Below are 13,974 nucleotides of genomic sequence, written 5' to 3' on the forward strand. Positions count from 1 at the left end.
CCTAGAGAAAATAATCCTTGATATCTATTGTATTGGGACAGAGAAAACAGCAACCCTTTTAAATCATATGGGGTAATCTGAGCACAGGTGACACTTCTGCATATGCAGTTTAAATTATGGTTGTTCCTCCTTTTCTCCTAGCTAAGTAAAAGCTTTACAACATAATTTCTTTTGCATTTGCTTTCCTTCCCTCCTCTCATGATCTAATGTGCCCATACAAGAAAAACTGCTATTTTGACTAACAGACCTAAGAACAAATGTGATCAGAAAAACTGAACTGGAAAAGAGCTGCAAATTTGAGAGTCAAATCCCAGCACTAAAGTATAGATGGGGAATAGCAGAATACACTTCTGTTGAAGGCACACAATAAGTCACCTATGAGATGTGCCTGGGAGTTGCGTGACTTTGTCTGTTACCTGCTGACGATGGCATACGGACTTGTCTCTTTGCCAACATCTGCTATCTATATTAAGATGTACTTTAGATAAATTTCACTCTCGTGTACTAACTGAAACCAACTAAATGGCTGTGAAATATATTACAACTTCCTCAGGTTTTCTTAGAATAACTGTAATCCAGCAGGATCATCGACGGTATTGCATCAAACCTGAGCTACAACCTATATGTTCGGTACCCTGCAACCAATTAAAGGTTATGGGAAGCACTTGCATAAAAAATACCTTGTTACATTTGTAATTTTGCAGGTAAAATTGTTTTGCTCCTCTTTGAGGAATATTGCTTGTTATCCTCTCCGAGGGTGTAAATGCAGCAATAATATATGCTGAGGAACAAAGAACTTTAGTCTGTTGTGGTTTTAAAAGCTAAGCTTATATCTAAATTTATTTCCATTTCTCTCTAGAGCCTGAGCAACTTTTTATGTTATATTAAACATTAGACAAATAGGGTAGATCTAATTAAAAGTTGAAGAAATGTGCTTCCCTTAATTGAATTTGTTACAGTTACATTTAGCAGACCAATGTTAATCAAAGCTCCAGCTCAGAGTGGATGGATCAAGGGAATTACGTTAACCCTTGCACGTCCTTACCTGAACACGCGATACAGTCTGCTCTCGCCTAAGCCACAGACGCCAATTGCGACTCACCGCTCGGTCGCGGGCTGCCCGGGGCGGCGGCGGCGGCGGGAGGGCTGCGCACCGCAGCTGGCTAACAGTGCCACCTGCGCCTGCCGCGCCTGCCGGGGGTCGCCGCCGCCCCGAGGGCGAGGGCCACCGCCGCGCCTCTCCAGGAGCGCCCGGCTCGCCCGACGGCCGCTGGGCTTGCGGCACAGCGCCTCGTGCCGCCCAGCGGCAGCCCCACGGCGGCCCGGGGACGCCGGCCTCGCCCGCCAAGCGCGGGGATGCCCTCCTCATCCTCCCCATCGCCACCCTTCTCCCCCGCCCGCCGCCGCCCGGCCCCGCCCGACGGAGCGGACGGGGACCCGCGGCCGCGGGATGGGCGAGGCCGGCGAGGCGGCTCCACCCTCGGTGGGCGCCGGGCGATTGGCCGCGGGAGCGCGTCTCCCCGCCCCGCAACCAATGAGGGCGGCGGGCCGGGGGTGATGGGCTGCCTCTCGCGGGAGGGATTCCTAGAGGCGCTGCAGTGTGGCGGCGCTCCCGGCGCCGCGCAGCCCCCGTGCCACCTCCGCCGCTCCGGCTGCCTCGTCTCGCCTCGCCTCGCCTTGCCCTGCCCGCCGGCGGCCGCCACCGCTGCTAAAACTTAACGCCCGGCGCGCCGCCAGCCCGCCGAGCGCAGGGGCTGGGGCAGCCCGCCTGCCGTGCCCGGGGGCGGTCCGTCCGCGCACCGCAGCCTCGCCCCGGGAGCTGCCGCCGTGGGGAGAAGCTGAAGGACGGAGCCGGCTGCGCCTGCCCCGGTTGCCAGGTAAGGCAGCGCTCCGGGGCCGCCCGCAGCCGCGCCCGGGCGGCGTCGCCTCGGGCGGGGGGTGGCTGCCTGCTGCACGGGCGGGGGGAGCGCACATGCTCCGGGGGCGGCTGTAACGCCGCCTGCCCGCCGGCTCTGTCCGCACTGCCGGGGGGGCGGGGGCCCGCCCCCGGGGCGCTCCCGGCGGGGCCAGGGGCGTTTACGGGAGGGGCGACACAGACAAAGGGGACGCCCGCGCCCCCCCACCCTCCGTCCTCCATGCTCCCCGCCCTCGCCGAGCTCCGCCGTCATCCCCCGCCCCGGCTGCTGGAGAGGGGAGCCGTCCGCTCTGCATCCTTCCGTCCCTCCCCGCCGCTGCCTGGAGCGGATGCCGAGGCGGCCGCCGGGCCAACTTGTTTCTGCGGGTGTCACCTGGCCGCTGCCCCCGCCCTCGGCAGGGTGATCTGTCCCGACGGTCGCCCCGGCGGAGGGCGGTGGGGCGCGGCGGTGTGCCCCGCCCCGGCGCTGGTCTTCTGAACCGCAGGACATCTGCTAATCTTTTATGTATCAATTCACGAAAGCCTTTCCCACGTTACTTAGAAAGGCTGTCAGGCTAATGTGTTTTCTTTCCGTGCAATTTCATCTTCTCTGACATTGTTTCTTTCGTACCGAGTACCACTTGCTCCGGTTTGGTTTGGGTACGTTCTGTTCTGGTTCCTGGCCGCACACGGTGTGGGTAGTGGATCAGCGCTCTGTTTAAAAGTTAATTTTGCCTATCAAACTGTACTAGGTACAGTAGTAAGAAAGTGACAAAGAATGTTAATATTTCTTTTGTTTCCAGTCTTCTGAAATAGAGATATCAAACGACTACTAGCTTCTGGTAGTCAGTATAGTAAATAAATTGAATGTAGTCATTGGAATGAGCCTTTATGGCACTTTCAACAATCTGTAATTCAGTCATCTCTGATACAAGTTGCCTTTTGCTATTATTCATCAGACCCAGCTGAGTGATTTCTGTCAGATGGGAAGCGGTAGAGAGAAATCTCTAGGTAGATGTAACTGAAAAGCTTTCCAAGTACAGTCCTAAATGAGCGCAGAAAAGCTCTTGGCCAGAATATCAAGACAGATGTTGGCATCCAAATAAATAATTTCTTTTGATTGTCTCGGGGTTGTCAAGTTTTATTTTCCTTATTTAATAGTCATTTACATGCAAAGAAGTAGCTCTGTCTTTATTACTTTGTAAACTCAATGCAAAATGTTGTAGTGCAATAATATTTCACTGTCTCTGAGACAATATTTTCTGTACAAAGGTCGGTAGAGTAGTTTTAGATATGCATACATGTTGTAGATGACAAGTAGACTGTTAATCTGCAGTGGTGATACTGATCCTCAGAGCTGCTGTGCAGTGTGCCATCCATGTTGCATGTTAATCTGTTATGCGCTATTTAAATTGCTTTATTGTCCGAGAGAGTTATTTCATCCTAGGGAAGGGAAGATGGTACTTGTAGACCCAAGGGGAGTTTCCCTTCCCTGGTGAGTTGACATCTAGAGTTACAGATGGGCAGTTGTTTTAGGAGTGTCCCTGGAAAAAACGGGGCGGGGAGGAGCTTTTGGGTACAAGGACAAGTAGGCAGTGAACTAATTTGCTTTGTGAGGATATGAAATGACATCTCCTGCTATGCTTAAATAAACCTGCTCAAGAAAAGCATAAGGAGATTGCACATGTGTCTAGAATAGTATTTTCTTGTCTGTCTCAGAAACGAATGACCTAATTTTTTGTCTTGAGTCATATATATATTTTTTTGGTTCCAAGCTTTTTGGGTTTTTAGTTCTATTAGTAGTGTCTGAGGGAAATGTACTTTAATGTGGTTTATTACTTGGCTTGTGGTATAGTTGCTGAAAATTTGCTTGCATACAATTCATAAATTGAAACTATATAGCTTAAAAGCATTGTGTAGGCAGCTTGAGTGAGGAGAGATAATTTCCAAAAGAACCACAGGGCATAAGATAATGACATACTGTAGGAAATAATCATACTCCTGCACTTGCAAAAGCATGAAATGTTCCATTTCATACAAGCCAAATTTTCCTTCACATTAAGAGTGCCTAAGTGAGCCTTATTAATGTTTGATGCGAAAGATGCTAAATCCATTTTAAGGATTGATACTGGAATTTAAAGAGGTAGCTCAGTCTAACAGGGCAGTTCTAATACTTCCTTAAAACAAATACGAAAAAAATTGGTTGCCATGCATGCCATAGCAGTACAAGTGAGATATAGCCTCCTGTGTAACATTGATGGGCAAGAAGCTCCTTAAAACCATAGATATAGAACAGTGTTTGATTTAACAATCTGAAATGTTCTCCTATCTTAATCATAACTTAAATCAGATGTATGCGATGACCAAAAAGATATTCAGTGTTGGTTAGAGTAGTGAAGGAGTGAGATAAGGGAAGGTTGTGTTTGTCAGAAACCTAGGTGGGGGGGGGGGGGGAATCTATATTCTTCCAGCTAGCATAGAGACACCGGAAACACAAAATCAATTTTTATGGTCTTTTAGCAGGGTTGGCTGTAATAAGTAAAAAGAAGGAGCAGCTTAGTGTCTTGGCAGAAGTTTTTAAGCCACTTAGCTGTACAGAACTCAGTTAATTGATGTTTCCTCGCATGAAAATGAAGCTCTTATTTAGCATATCGTTGTCTTTTCCTGTCCATTCAGCAGTCTGCTTAGAATTTTAAAGATATTTGTATGTAGCTTTATATTTGCATGCATGTTTAAGCACACAGATAAACTCTTTACTGGGAACTGCTTTTTGAATAAAGGGTGCACACAATCTCATATTAAATGCTGTGGAAGAGATGTTAAAGTTTGTGAAGCAAGTGAAGAGGACAAGAAAATATTTCTGCATTTGTGGAAGAAAAGCATGGCGGAATTACTATGCATGGATAACATGATCTCCTTCCCTCTGCTGGTGATGCCTACATAAATATGCAGTTTCACAGGGAAATACTTTGTTTGATTTTACTTTGATTTTCTATAGAGTGTTTGTTTTAGACATGACTCTGTATCTAGGAAAAAACTTAATTAGAAATACAGATAAGCGAGCAAACTATCAATTTGTGTTTACAGCTGACATTTACTAACGATACTCGAGGTTAAAATAAAAGAATTTGCCAGACTAAGTAAACAAAGCATTAGGTTTACAAATATTTTCAGGATCATTAGGTACGAATGTCATCTTTGCTAGAGCAGGCTTTACTCCTCCCTCATACACCCCTGTAAAAGAGGGGATTAGGAAACGGTGGTTATACTGTTACATCTTTTACCGAAATACCAGACACCAAAGCACAGTACGTTAGGAGGAGGACAGCCGACAAGGGTTTTTCCTGATTTCTTCTGGTGATAGGCTAAGAGCAGGCTACAGGCAATCTCTTTCAGGGACTACATGGATTAGCTGAGCGATTTGTGTAGCAGCATGTGGAAAAATTTTTCTTGTTTAAATAAGAAAAGAAGTAAAAATATTTACTGATACTAATTTTTTCTTTGGGTCCTGTAATGACTGAAAGGTGGCTAGGAACTGCAATAAGAGTGTCTCCTTACATACTACTTTTGACAAATGTCTAATCAGTATATTTTAGAAGCTGGCTTTGCTCTTCTTTTGTATTCCCCAAGTAGCTAAAGGAGGAGTGCATGAATGGCTTATGAGAGAGCTGACCATTTTTCTTAACATGTTTTCTTATCACTGCCAGTCTGGAGATATTTCCCTGAAACAGCAGACACTGAGCACTTCTCCCTCTCCATACTAGAGGGAGTGGTGTTGCCACCTTTTAAATTCTCAGGGAATTGCAAACTTGGGATGCCACTTGTCTTTTCTAGACATCCCTAAATAGTCTCAGAGAAATCTTTCAGAACATGAAATAAATCTGGAATGTCTCCTGTGCAGTGTAGTTATCTGATTCACTTCTAATATTTATAATATCTTTTTAAATTGAGAAGATTTAACAGATTTTAAAACAGTCATGAGGAATTATCCAAATAATTAATCATCTCTGAATATTATAGTCGTATAAAATTTTCGGGAAAATAAAATTTTATTTAGGAGTGGCTAAGTACAATTTAGTTCTTTTAAGGATGCTGTCTGTAAGTTTTTGGGACACTATTCAGGGTTTATGGCCAAATGTATTGTAGTAGCTTGAACAATGTAGCCATAGCTACAATGACTAGGTAGTACAGTGCCTCAAAGCTACTCAGTGATGTTTTAATGAATTGATTAAAAATACACTTACAAGTTCTGTTTTGCCCCTTTATCTTAAGGGTGTTGTTTTTCTGTGATAGATCAGTGTAGCAGTTGCAAAATGGGAAAGCTGGTAAGCATTGCTCAGCTTGGCTCAGAGACGTGTTTACCCATGAACTCTCATGTCCATGTGTTTAAATAACTATTTAGATAGTGCAGTTAAAACTAATTGGAGTGTTTTTGTGCAAAGCACTGTGGGGAAAAAAGATTCCTTGACAAATGGCTTATCTGGTTCAGGGTAACAGTCATGCTTTACCTAGAAAATATGTCTGTGTACAGATGAACACTAGATCTAACTCTTATTTGGAAAACTTAATGACCACTGGTAGCATGTGGGGTTTTTTTTTTTTTGGAGTTGATTTTTTAATTTGGTTTGGGGTTGTTTTGTGGGGTTGTTTTGTGGGGTTTTTTGGGGTTTTTTTTTGTTGTTGTTTGGTTGGTTTTTTTTAGTTCGTTTTTTGGGGTTTTTTTGTGATTGGTTGGTTGTTTTTTGTTTTTTTTTGTGATTGGTTGGTTGTTTTTTATTTCTACTACTTTCCAAAGCTATGGACCGCATTTCTTTATAAACATTTATTTCTAGGGTAAAGTATTAGTGTTGGAGGAATTCTTGTGTGATGATACACATAGAGAGGGGGAAGGTTGCATTTTTAAATTTTTTAAAGGATAAAGTGATACGGAAGACTTAGTGGTATGATGTGTTGATAGAAGACGCAATATATTGGCAGATAGTTGTGTTAAAGAATAATCGTATAATACATCCCAATCAAAAGAGTTTGAAACTTTGTTTTTCTTTTAGTTAAGAGAGGATTCTTTGTGTTTCTTGTTGAAATTGTAAGCTTTGTGTTTTGAATTTATTAAGACATTTTATTTCGTTCAGGGTGATGTTCTAGTTGTAAAAATAATACTGTAGATCAGCACTATTGTCCATGTGAACAGATTTTGGGTTTTTTCCTTGTAATAAATTGCAGAACAGATAGTGAGTGGGGAATTGCCATCTCCATTATTGGAACTCTTTTCATTACCTTTGACAATGATGTAAAATACAAAATCCATATTCATGACAATACTTCTGGGTTTTTTGTGCCAATTTTAATAACGTTGGAAAAAGTGCTATTATAGACTGATTTCATTTGATTGCTCATTCTACATCTGAATGTGTTTTAACAAAGTGCACTGTAATACTTTTGGCTACTTCAGTAAAAAAAAAGTGAGTCCCCCCTAAATACTGGTTCTGAGAAGGATTTGTGATTACAGCTGTCTAACATGATCTGCTCTTATTTTAAAGAGAAAAGAAGTTGTATGCAGCTTTAAACACTGACTGTAGTGTTGAGAGAGTATGAAGGGTGCCTAGCTCTGAAAGGCTGCTGAACTAGAATTAGTTTGGAGGAGAGACTTGAGTTGTCTCAGTTGAGATGTGTCTAGTCTGTTTCCTGATGGGACTCCTAAAAGCTTACCATTCTCTTTTGGAGGCTGGATATGCTGAAAGACTCCTTGATCCCCACACCGTGGAAATACTGGTATTAAGTTGTGCCCTGATTTGTGGAAGTTCCGGCAGCAACGTGGCTGGGTTTACAAGCTTCAAGAGCCCAGACTCAAAAAGAGGTATCAGTGTTTTGTCCATCAGAGTAGCAAGTATATGAACTTTCCTTACTGAGCAGATGACACCTTTCTACTTGAAGTCTGTAGATTAGTATTTTCTTTTCTTTTAACTAGACCAGGTACAAGTTCTAGATTTGATGTTGAAATTGCTGGATTTTTGTTAATCCTTGAGAATAGAGGAGGTAATCGCCTGTCCTTTTGACCTAAAAATCACCAAGCCGTTGAACTTGCTGCTATTAACTCCTATTGTGTCTCTTGGATTAAATAGCATTTGTTGTAAAAGATGTGACCTGTTGTATAGTGTGAAGAGGTTCTGTCTGAACTTCCCTTAAGCTGCCCTTGTATGTTATAATCCTATTTCATCCATTGTAACTGATGAGAAATTTTTTGTTTATTTATCTAACTAGTGTTCATCTTTGAGACCTGATTTAAATCCCCTTGAAGTTGCTAGCACTTCTTTCCATTTATTTATTTATTATATCCTTTCCATTATTCCATTATTTTAGTCCTAAAACTATAAATTATTCTTATTAATAGGTACTTAAAAAGAGAATTCTTGTTACTCTTTAAGATGTGGGAGTGCTGGTGCCCTGTGTCTCAGTGTTATGGCCTGGATTTGTATAAATAGGCTTTACTTTCCAGATGCCCATGAGTGAGATGATACCAGAAGGATGGTCTTGTGTCTTCTGTCAAACCCATTCTGGATTTGGAACTGGCTGTGCAGGTGGCAAACCTTTTGTCTGGCATCTGAACCAGGGAATCCTGTTGTGATTCAGCTTTGAACCAGGATAAACTTTTCTCGATTAGCATCTTCCATGTCCTCTTTCCATGCGTCAGGCTTTGGATAGTTAATTGGTGACACTGGTAAAAAAACAGGCACCCCCTCATGAGGGGGCTGCCTTTGAGAATGTACTCCCACTGAATTGCCAAAGATGTCCTTGAATAGTCCAGCTGAGGGTAGAAGGCAAATACGTTTTTTGACTGCATGTGGAATATTGGTTGAATTGCAGGATTTCTAGATATCAAAACTAAAGTTTGTGTTTTCTAACAGCCTAAATATTTAATTAAAGATCTGTCTGTTATACTGTTGCATTTGATAACTGTATCTGGGACATACCAATATTTCCTTATGAAAGGCCTGACAGTGAATGCCTTTCTTTTTGAGATTTTTGATTTCTTTGTAGTTGTTTTACTTATGCTAATAACAAGCTGTTACCTTGCAGTTGCTCATCATCTTTGACTTTCTTACCTTATGCTTTGTTAGCTTACTCAGCTGCTAGTTAGAGCAGAGAAACACCAGGCAATATCCATGCGACCTTGAGGGGTCACTTGCTTCTTCATGATGTGCTATAGCGGTGTAAGGCCATTGCTGCTCTTATCTTATATATTTTATTTGCTTTATTTTTATAAATCCTGTGTAACAGGATTGATCTGTTTGGGGTTTTTATTAATGTGTATTTACTGCCCTTTTTCTCTTTTTTTTTTTTTTTTTTTTTTTTTGCTTACTGAGAAAATGCTGATAGTGAAAAAATGAAGTAAAATCATCTGGGACAATAACCACCTGAAGTCACATGCGATAGTTTTTTCTTGCATTTGTCATTTTCAAAATATGTCTGTTTCTAATAATGGGCTTACTTTCACATTTGATATGCAAATACTTGCTTTATAAATTGTACACTGGCTAATGATTGCGAACTGTTTACTCAAAATCAATTATTCTTTATAAATATTGAGGAAAGTTGTGTTATAGGTGAGCAATGCATAAAACCCGCTATGGAAATCAGCATTTTAGAAGAATAATAGTAATGAATATTTTATCTTTATATCAAGCAGCTAGAACTCAGATTTTTGAATGGAGCAATGCTTATTCATGTAACGTCAATTAAATTCTAAAGCAAAAACCAGCTAAACATCCAGCTACCGTGATGAACCAGTCTTTTGCAGGCATAGTGGGGACTGTCTGCACTGTTACGTAAGGATTCAAATGAATCCCAAAAGCAAAAACTTTTTTCTGCCTTTCCAGATATCTGTTCCCATCAATGGAGTTCCAAAATGTATGTATTGCATATATGTGAAAGGAATAACAGTTGGCATAATTTTAATGCAACATGTCAGTATTACACTGGTTAATAGATTTTTTTTTGAATTTCCTTTCAATATTAAAATGAAACTTGGAGAAATTAACTTGCTTTTTGTTAAAATTTGCCTCTTAGAATGTCTATGTACTTCAGCTGCTTTTAAAACTATGTATGAATTCAGTGGTGTTTACTGATTTCACAGAACAAAGCTAAATTATTTGCTGGAAGGGATCAACACCTGGCATACCCTAGTCTGTGGTGTCACTGTGCCTTCTTCCACTCAATTCTCTGACTTTCTGTGATGAAGAAAAGTAGTCTTTATTGGGGAGGTAAAAATTCAACCACTTGGCATAGTTTGCAGTGTTGGCTTTAGGGGTTTCAGGCAGGTGAATGTGTAAGCCTGGAAGGATGAACTCAAGGGTGGACAAAATGGTCATAGGTGGATGTAATGAGTACTCAGCCTAGTTGAGGTTGTTGTAGTTAACAAATTGTTTAAGGTTTTGTCTTCCAGTAGGCCAAATATTGGCTCTTTCATGGGTCCTTTTGGGATAAGTGTATTGATCATTCTGAACACCTTAGGGACTACATTGATGAAGTAATACAAGAATTTATTTTCAAACTGTGAAAAATATTAGCTTAGCCTGTCCTACTTACAGCTGTAGTGCTGTTAAGATACTTACAGGTAGTTGCTTCTATCAGACTTAGAGGTAATTGTATTGAATAAATTCTAGGTACAGAGTTTAAGAGGTTGTATAGTAAATACTGCAGAGCTGTACTTAGTGTTTTTCTTAAGCTGTAGTACTTAAAAAAAAAAAAAAAGAGTGGGGGAATGTACTGAAACTTTTCTACTCCTAAAGACCATCAGCAAGTTTATTGATTGTCAAGCTGTTGTCCCATTATTATTGCTTATGTGAGTTTTCTGTACTTCCGTGTAGCAAGATTAGGGGGAACTAGAAATAATGGGCTTAGCAGTGAGGTGTGTGAGTGGATAGGCTCTGTGTTGTTCCATGGCGGTCAAGTATTCCGTACCTGTTGGTCCAGAGATAAACCTGACGACCTACACAAGCTCTGCCTAGCAGAGTTAGAACTAAACCTTAGCCGTCTGGTTTCAGCAAGTTAGTGCCTAAGACTAACATGTAATAAGCATATTCACCATATTGGACAGCACCTGTGTACATGTGGATAGTTCACAGCATGTACAATTGCTAAGAGTTTAAATAGTAGTAAATACATGTGAGGTTTTCCCTAGATAATGTGCAGAAAGAGAGCCTGAAATAAACATGCTAAAGTTTTTCCTGTTATAAAACAACTGCTTCAGGCCATGTTGCTTTTTCCATTGGACTTGGTCTTATATTGTCCTTCCAATTCTGGCTCACGTAGATCAGAATTCTTGTTAATGTATTTCTAGTGAATCATATTTTTTTTTTCAGATGAGCAGAATTTTGTCCCAGAAATACAGTTCTATTTTTTTCCCTTCAAAGCACTTTTATGGTTGAGTTGGAAGACTGCATAAAAAGTCATTTATTGTCACCATCACTTCAAATAGCTATTTAGGCTTTTTAAAACCTGTGTACATGTTTTGTTTTTGTAGGCTGCTTGCTTGCCTGGACACATGGGAAAAATCAAAAGCAGACATCATAATGTGTGGTGGCCATGTTCCTTCTTTATTATTATTATTATTATGTATGAATGCTTTGTTAACACATGAATTCCAAATGTGGGTTGTAACTGGCGACAGCTGTTTCATCAAGAGGTGCTTCATATTTGCAAGGAACACTGTTTGCTCTGCAGACGCTCTTTAGAACAGGACCTGACATATCTTGTAATGTGTTTATACTGTGCCTAACATAATAGGATCCAGATCTTTGACTGGGGACATGGACTATTGTGCAAAAAAAACCAAAAAAAAAATAGCTCAAATGTTGGAAAAAGTGCCATCATTTAAGGCCCCCAGAGATCAATAAACAACTCACTGCTGTAACCATATCAGCCCTCTCCTTCAAAGGGATTTTAATTGTATCATGGAGACTTCAGACCTGTGGATGTGAGCACTTGTCTGTTAGGCTTTCTGCCAGATATAAGTATATTTTGCTGGTCATTAAGTACTGTTCATACTAGGGGATTTTGACATCCAGTTTGGAGCTCTGTTTAGAAACTATGCTGAGTTACTCTTTAAAACCTATTTATCTTCATCTTGGCATAAATGATAATTTTTTTGCTTTTAAATAGAAGAAGGTTTCCTGTTTCCAGTAATCATGATTTGCCATTTTCCAGTTGAAAACTAGGTAAGCTGTTTGACTTGCTACTGAAGAAAGCTATTTTATGTACAATGCCATGCTCACAACTGGGATTTGAATTATTTATGGGTGGGATGGTACAAAGGACCTGGATTTTAGCCTTCTGTGGCCAGGAGGGAATTTATCTGACATAAAGGAGATAAACTAGTTTCAGCTCCAGTAATGCGAAAAGACTAGCTACTTCATACCAGAAAGCAGTTTCTATGATAAAGGAATTAGCAAAATTCTGCTACAGCAGCTTCCCTGGTACAAGAGCCAGTTTATCTGTCCAGAGGTTGATGTAATTGTTGGAGATTTCTGCTCCCCCCGACCTCAGTGAGAGGCTAATACAGATGAATTCCTTGTACTACTCTGATATGTGATAGTGTAAATGGGCAAAACAAAGTCAAAACTATAGCTGCCCAGAGAGCCTGTCTTGAATGTAGACATGAAAATTTCAAATAAAGGTCATAGGAATAGCTTTTTGTGAAGAGTGCAAGTCTGTACACATCAGACAGTCATTTATAACATGAGCCAATCAAAGTAGTGTCCTGTTGATGTGTTGAAGCATAAATCCCATATGACCGATGGAGATCAATGGCAGAGGGAGATTAGAATAGGATTCATCTCATTTAAGTTTAAATACCTTCAGAAGGTGATGCATTTGACCTACCTTAGGCATCTGTCTTGCTGTGAAATGGACTGCTGTCTGGAAGTGGGATGGACTGCTCTCTGGAGCTATCTGTTCCTTTCCAGTGACTTTTAAAAGTCTGGGATTATTATATGAGATTTAGCAAGCCAACCTGACATAGGACACTGGAATCCTAAGTGATGTGTCTAAGGCCTTATGGGGAGTCTATGACAGTGCTGGGAATTGAACACAAGTTTTCTGGTTTCAAGTTAATGCAGCTAATCACAATGCGTCTTTCTGCGGAATCTTATAGTGCAAAAGAAGTACTAAGAATAAACTTTATATCTCAGAGTCTTAAGAGTAGTGAAAAGTTTACTATCAGTTCCACAGAAAGATGGGTAACTTGTCAGTAAAATAAAGGTCCTTTGTATTGGGAGTGACAATATTTTGCTTGCAGTTATGGGCAGTTTGAAGTCAGACTTGTCTAGTCAGTGCTGATGAAAGTGGGCTTCCCTGAGAGCAAATGCCTTATTATTACTGTGAATCACAACTGTTAAGAGACTCGATGTTTCCTGAAACCGGAATATGAAAGCTAATATGGGGAGTGATAGTGCCTGCAGCAGGCTTTGGATCTTGCCTGAAGCATGCAAGGGACCAATGAGGTCTGCACAAGTGGTAACACACTGGACAAAGTGTGAGAAGTATCTCCTCTGGTTATCTGGTCAGTAAAGCTCTCAGTGGAGGGAAGAAAAGCAGCAACTCTGGTGCTGTTCATGTGTATTTTCCCTCTCTGAATCTACAGTAAGTTTTGCACCTGAATGAGCATAGTGCTTTTAAGGGTTACCTTGGTTCTTCCTTGCTTCCCTCCCTGCACATACCCAACCCATCCCATCCCTTCCTCCTTAACCTAATACAAGGCTGTAGTTTTAGTGTAGCTTGTAAGTGAGATGAAATAATATTTTCTGAGCTGTAGTGCAAGATCTGTTTCAACAGCTTTGTTTAGTTTATATGTAGAAATCTTCTCAGATGATCCTGTCCCAGCTGTGAACCAGAACATCCTAGTAATATGAAAGAGTGACCCTCTTTAATTCATGGCATCACTTTTCTTTGTGTGGGAATATACTGTTATTTTAAAGCTTCAGGATGCAAATGCCAGGGTGTGTTGGTTTGTTGTTTTGTTTTTTTTTTTTTTTTCCCCCAATTGAATGCTGTGGTAAAAAGAGAGGCATAAAATGTACTATATT

At 41.1% G+C, this 13,974-nt stretch overlaps 1 protein-coding gene across 3 annotated transcripts in view; it reads left to right on the top strand.

Annotated features, from left to right (window-relative positions):
- The first annotated feature begins 1,755 nt into the window (after nt 1-1,755).
- The window catches only part of SYT1 (synaptotagmin 1), a 350,331-nt gene continuing 338,112 nt past the window's right edge, over nt 1,756-13,974 (top strand). The window contains exon 1 of one of the 3 annotated variants that reach the window (XM_040062361.2): nt 1,756-1,877. The gene's annotated coding sequence lies outside the window, so the exon portion shown is untranslated. The remainder of the gene's footprint in view (nt 1,878-13,974) is intronic. The other 2 variants (XM_040062359.2, XM_040062362.2) reach the window with 2 other exon arrangements.

The sequence above is a fragment of the Hirundo rustica genome, chromosome 4, assembly GCF_015227805.2.
Source record: "Hirundo rustica isolate bHirRus1 chromosome 4, bHirRus1.pri.v3, whole genome shotgun sequence".
NCBI lineage: Eukaryota > Metazoa > Chordata > Aves > Passeriformes > Hirundinidae > Hirundo > Hirundo rustica.